The following is a 7271-nucleotide window of genomic DNA, read 5'->3' on the forward strand; positions in this document are numbered from 1 at the left end:
ATTTAAAGGTATCTCTAAGGCCAAGGAAAACTTCCACCCCTAAAACTCAGACAGGTCTCTCATCACTTGCTTGAAATATGTGAGATAAAGAGACTTAGATTGGCCCTTCTTGTGAAGTATTTGATATCACATTGTAGATTTTGGTATCCTAAACCCATGGCACAGAGGGCTGCATACCCCCTGGCCCCATACCTGCAATTTGCATCAGCTGCCACTGATGGGGGAACAGGGAAACATATGTATTACCTCGAGATCCAAGTAAGATTTATCACAGGTGTAGTTACATAAATCTCAAATTGATGCTCTAACACAATTCTATCCAATTAGTTCTTTTCTATATAGCCCAAGTATAAACTGTTTGTATTACCATTTGCAGCATTCACCAGGAGTCTTCTCAGGCACAACTAAACTTCAAGATTCATTAAGACTACCATGGGCCACATTTAGCATCAGATTCATTTGGAAGGATTTAGGTCAGGAACAATAGCTCTGAGCAGGGCAGAATTAGGTGTTATACCTCCCAGGGAGTCCTTGCAGTAATCTATGCAGAAATCTACATAGCTGCTCCCCCTTAACCCACCTGCGGCCAAGTGACAGCTCAGGTGCAAGGCAAGACCACTCACATCAGACCAGTGTGGCAGCTGCCCTGACTTGGATGTCTGGTACCCCTCGGGAGCCAGTATGTCTTGTAAAGACCCCATAGGCATAACTTCCAGGGACCTCACCACGGGCCCAATTAGAGTCTTCACACTCAGAAAAGCCCAAAGCTATGCTCCCCCACCAGCTATAGTTGTGGCAACCCAGATGCAATCTAACAATCAGGTAATTGCTTTAATATAAGTCAGGCTGCCTAACAACATAGCTGACATTCGATCTTTATTAGGTTTCAGAGAAACAGATAACAGCAAGTTAACCGAAGGTCAAATTGTTGTGCAAGAAGAGGAAAAGTTTTATTAATCCTTTACCCACACCATTACATTCTATTTTAAAGATAATATAATTTACAGCAAGATTTAAAGAACCACAAATATTTAGGTACAATTTATTACTGTTTTTATTCTGAACTTCTCAAACACTATTTGCATTTTAACCTTGCCTATGCAGTCTTTTATTGGATAGAAATCTAAAACTTTGATGTAGTCAGATCCATTAATCCTTCCCTTGTGGTTTTTGTCTTTTCTCTCTTGCTTAAGGCTACCTTCTCCTACCATACATTTACAAGGCCTTTCCTTGTCTATGTGGCATCTTGGTGTGAATCAGAAAAATGTACCGCATTCAAGGCTTGGAGAATGGATGGCTGACTTTGCAATTTATCTGAAAGAACTATTGAGCAAGGATGCCCAAATTTGGAAAAGAAGAGGAAAGTAACGTGCACGTTTAAAAAAAGTTATTTATTTATTCATTCATTTTGGGCTGCACTGGGTCTTCAGTGCTGGGCGCGGCCTTTTCTCTAGTTGCAGCGAGCGGGGGCTACTCTTTGTTGCAGTGCATTGGCTTCTCAGTGTGGTGGCTTCTCTTGTTACAGAGCACGGGCTCTAGGCACGCGGGCTTCAGTAGTTGTGGCTCGCGGGCTCAGTAGTTGTGGCTCACGGGCTCTAGAGCATAGGCTCAGTAGTTGTGGCTCATGGGCTTAGTTGCTCCGCGGCATGTGGGATCTTCCCGGACCAGGGCTCAAACCCGTGTCTCCTGCATTGGCAGGAGGATTCTTAACCACTGTGCCACCAGGAAAACCCAACATGCACTTTTAATATCCGTGAGAGAGGAAAACTTTGGGATTCTAATTGGGATTGTGTTAAATATACAGATTAATTTGGAGAGAATTTACTTTTTTTTTTAACATTGAATCTCTCCTATATGAACATAGTAGAACTCATTTATTCAGGCCTTCTTTTTGCCCTTTAATAAAGTTTCATATGTTTCTTCATGTAGATCTTACATGCTTCTTGTTATGGTTATCTCAGGATGTTTTACAGGTGTGATTGCTGCTGTGAATAGTATTTTTTCAAAGCTATTGACTTATTTCATGTTAATTTTTAATCCAGTCATCTCATGATCTCTCTTGCTAGTTCTAATGATTTTTAAATGAGTGAAAATCTACATATAGTTAAACTCTCATATATTAAATACATCATTCAATGAGTTTTGATATATGTATACACTTGTGAAACAACACCCCACTCAAGATAGTTCTAGTAGGTTTTTCGGGGGCCACACCACACAGCTTGTGGAATTCTAGTTCTCGGACCAGGGTTCGAACCTGGGTCCTCAGCAGTGAGAGCTTGGAGCCCTAACCACTGGACCGCCAGGGAATTGCCAATAGTTTTTGTTTGTTTTTTGTTTTTTTTGCCGTGCCGCAAAGCATGTGGAATCCCAGTTCCCCAACCAGGGGTCGAACCTGTGCCCCCTGCCCTGGAAGCACAGAGTCTTATCCACTGGACCTCCAGGGAAGTCCCCCAATAGTTATTTTTTAAAGATAGTTTTCTACAATTTCTTAAACTGTAATCAGATTGTCTACAAGTAATGATAATTTTGTTTCTTCTTTTCTAGTATAACTCATTTATTTTTTCTTATTGAATTTCATTGCCTAAGATCTCTAGTCCAATGCTAGCATCCTTGTCCTTTTTTATGGGAAAGCATCTAATGTTGCAGCAGTTTAGCTTTTGCCCCATTAAAATCTCTAAAGTAGATCAGAACAATACATTTGTTAAATTAACCTCAAAGCCTGGTGGTCCCTTGGCCAAAAGCGCATTCTTTTCCTTTCTCTAATGAAAACCATTTCAATAGAGCTGGCCAGAGATTATGCAATCAAATAAATTATCAGTAGAATAATACTTCAGACTTTTAAAAATCATTTATTTATTTATTTGGCTGCATCCGTTCTTAGTTGAGGCACATGGGATCTTTGTTGTGGCACGCGGGATCTTTCGTTGCGGCGTGAGGGCTCTTCTTTGCAGCGCGGGCTTCTGTCTCGTTCTGGTGCGCACACACAGGCTCCAGGGCGTGTGAGCTTAGTTGCCCTGTGGCATGTGGGATCTTAGTTCCCCGACCAGGGGTCGAACCCACATCCCCTGCATTGGAAGGCAGATTCTCAACCACTGGACCACCAGGGAAGTCCCCAATACTTCAGATTTTAAAAAGCACCCATTATCAAATTGCTAAGGATAAATTAAAACCCAAAGTTTAAATAACCTTACCCTATAGGTTTAAATTCAAAGGTATCAACATCAAAATTTCTTTGGTTAAACTCCACAGATCATTCCCCCCAGTTTCCGATTCTGCTCAGTCTCAAATAGAGGGGTCACACTGCCCAGTCTGAGCAAAGTCAGGGTTTCTTCAGCAGTTTTAGCCTGGGTGATCGTCTACTGAAATTCGTGTAGTCTCTTCAAATCTGAGGAATTGAATTAGTTTATCACCACATGTTTTCTGCTTTTGAAGTCCATAGAACACACAAGATTATCCCAGTTCTAGTCCCATACACACTCCATTTAGAAAACAAGCCATTCTGCAGCCCTTAGAGAAGTTAAACCAAATACTTGGAACTTAACCCAAGAGAAATAATGTTCCAAATACCAGTGGTTAATTTTATACCCATGTAACAGTTTCCAAAGGTCAAAGCAGAAAATCAGTGGCATCCAAGAAAAGGAAGGCAGCCTCAAAATTGCCATCAAATAAACCACCTCAAGACTCAGTAGCTTAAGAAAATAAGCATTTATTTAGTTCTTGAGCCTGAGGGGCAATGATTTAGGCTGAATTCTAGTATATGTCTAACATGGCAAACTTAGAATCAAGGGGCAGAAAAAACTTTTTTCTTTTCCTAGGATGAGCTATGAAGTCCCCTTGTAAAGGGCATGGTTACAAGAGGAGTGAAGAACTGGGGCCAGTAACATAATCACTCTAAAATAATTACACAATTTGAACTAGGGACATTTCAGGGGCTCAATAACCACACGTGACTAGTGGCTCCCATGTTAGACCGTCCAGTGCTAGTGTCACTGGCCTCCTTGCAATTCCTCAAACCTGTCAGGGATTCTCCTGCCTCGGGGCCTTTGCATTTGCCATTCCCTCTGAGTGAAACACTCTTCCAGATGTGCAGATGGGTCACTCCCTCATCTCATTTGTTTCAAATGTCACATTTTCGATGATGACTTCCCTGTCTACCCTGTTTAAAATTGCAGCTCCTATCCCTGAGCACTATCTATATTCTTTGCCATACTTTTAATGGTATTTATTGCTATCTCATATATTTTATATTTTAATTATTTATTATTTTTCTCCACTATAATGTAAGCTCCATAAAGACTGGGTATCTTTTGCCTGTTTAGTTCACTGTTACCTCCCCAGTGCCTAGAGCAAGAGTAGGCACTCAACACATATTTGTTGAACCAACTCTAGCCTTTCTGCAAATACTAAAGAAATAAGTCAGTTAGAGTTATATTTGATAATTATAATTTATTATATCAGATTGTACATCATAAGTCTGATTTACAATAAATCAGGCTTATCCATGAGAATCCCAAGAATTCCAAAGAACAGGTTTACCCACGTAAGAAGTCGTATTTCCAGACCCTCCCTTACATGAGCGATCAGAAGTAGGATTTGAAACCTTAATTAGAGTCAATTGAAAGAAAAATATCCTAAGAAGCCCAGTCCAGGCCCAAACTTACCATTACTGTCCTTGTCTTTAGGGCTAGAAGATAACGTTTAAAGGTAATTTGTGCGGTTTCCCTGGTGGTGCAGTGGTTAAGAATTCGCCTGCCAATGCAGGAGACACGGGTTCGAGCCCTGGTCCGGTAAGATCCCATATGCCGTGGAGCAACAAAGCCGGTACGGCACAACTACTGAAGCCCGTGCGCCTAGAGCCCATGCTCCGCAACAAGAGAAGCCCATGCACCACAACAAACAGTAGCCCCTGCTCGCCTCAACCAGAGAAAAGCCCGCGCACAGCAACGAAGACCCAACGCAGACAAAAATAAAAAAATAAATAAATTTTTAAAAAAAGGTAATTTGCTGTTTCTGTCTTTGCCATCCAGCAAAATATTAATGCTTGCTGTCTGGTTTGTCTTATACACAATTATCTGTAAGGTTTACCTTTGATTGCAACCCTAAATCTTTGCTCCACAGTCTTTCTATTACTTGGGTTCTGAAAGAGCAGCTATGCTCTTCATTTCTACTTGTCTAATTGGTCAGTAATTCTCCTGTTGTTTTTATTGTCTCAGTGGCACTTTGGTGTCTCCTAAGTGGTAAGTCACCCTAAATCAGCTCCTTAGACAACTGTGGGCAACCATTTTACTGTAGGTCTCCAAGTAAATAGATATTTGAGTCAATAAGCATAGCTTTGATTTATGCTGGTTTGACTTTCATTCATTTAACAAATATTTATTGAGAACCTAATATATGCTGAAAATTGTGCTATGTCATATAGCATTAAGTAAGATGGACATGGGTCTTGTCCCCAGAACTTAAAATCTACTTGGCAAGACAGAAAATTAAACAATTAATTACAATGAAGATAAGGACGATGAGAGAACATACGGTGGACCTAATCTGGTCTGGGGAATGGGGTTAGGATGCTTCAATTTTTGATGACCCTGATATCATTTTCTTTTTAAAGCAACTTTTTGAGTGTTTTTTTCTTAAATGAAAGAAATGGAAAATTTTATTCAAGCCAAATTTGAGGATTATAACCCAGGAAGAGCATCTATCTCAGAAAGCTCTGAGAACTCTTTACTCGAGGTATTTTTACATACAATAAAACTCATCAATCTCAAATGTACTATTTGATGAATTTTGACAAATGTATGCAGTCATACACCCACTCCCACAATCAACATAATTACATCACCCTTAGAAGTCCCCTCATGCCCCTTTGCAGGCAGTCTCATTCCTCCCATTCAGCCTCAACTCCCAACACTTACCTGCTTTTTATTACTACAGTTTTTCCTTTTTTAGAATTTCTAGCTTTTTCCTTCTTATTGCTGAATAGTATTCCGCTGCGTAGATATACTCTAATTTGTTTATTCATTCACCAGTGGATGGACATTTGGGTTATTTCCAGTTTGAGGTTATTATAAATAAAGCTTCTATGCACATTTGTGTACATGTCTTTGTACATATGTTTGTATTTTCTCTTGGGTAAACACCTAGAAGTGTTAATTACTGAATCATATGGTATAAAAATTGCTAAGTTGTTTTCTAAAATGGCTTCAGCACTTTGCATTCCCACCAGCAAAGTGTGAGGGTTCCAGTTGTTTTGTATCTGCACCAACACTTGTTGTAGTTGGCCTTTTAAAATTTGGCCACTCTAGGATGTGTATAATGTTATCTCATTGTGTTGTGATTTGCATTTCCCTAATCAATAATAATTGCTCATCTTTTTGTGTGCTTAGTTGCCATGCATATATCTTCTTTGGTGAAGTGGCTGTTCAAACATTTTGCCCATTTAAAAAAGTTGGGTTGTTTGCCTTATTATTTAGTTTAAATGGGTTTATATACATTCCAGTAAAAGTCCTTTGTCAGATATTTGTTTTGCAAATATTTTCTCCCCATCTCTGGCTTGACATTTCATTTTGTCAACATTGGCTTTTCAAGACCGAAAGTTTTAATTTTGATGAAGTTCAATTTGTCAAATTTTTAGTGGTTCCTGATTTTTGTATCCTATCAAGATTACAAAGATTTTCTCCTATATTTTCTTCTGTAAGTATTATAGTTTTAGCTCTTACATTTATCTGACCTGACTTTTACATACACTTCTGAAATTAATAAAATTGTCCAAAAAGAATAGGCATGGGAAACCAGAATGAAATTATTTAGCCTTTGTAAGACATCATCTCTCCCTAGGCCCCAGGTTTGATGTGACATTTTAGGGAATATTGTCTCTCACTTAGTTGTGATATGATGACTTTCTTGATTTAGGTTTCTATTGATATCTGTTGTCAACAAGAGCAAAACCAACGTGACCTGCCAGTGTTCAGTGAATAGTTCCCTCAACTTGGAATGTTCTTTCTCCTTCTGAGAAGTAAAGGAAGGGAGACATTACACCACTCCAGGCTCTCGTCCAAAACATTGTATGCGCCTCTGTCTTTCACATGAGACTGAATTTTCAAAACTCACCGGTCCCTACTACACTGCAAGCTGTTGAAAGTAAAGACCTGCGTGTTATTTTGTATCCTATGTTTGAGATGTAATTCAGTAAATGTCTTCTGAATGAAAGGAGGAATTCCTGGGTCTCTGCTGTTCTGCTGGTGAATGGAAGCTAACAGGTAGTGTGTGCT

This window comes from Globicephala melas, chromosome 10 (assembly GCF_963455315.2).
Source record: "Globicephala melas chromosome 10, mGloMel1.2, whole genome shotgun sequence".
NCBI lineage: Eukaryota > Metazoa > Chordata > Mammalia > Artiodactyla > Delphinidae > Globicephala > Globicephala melas.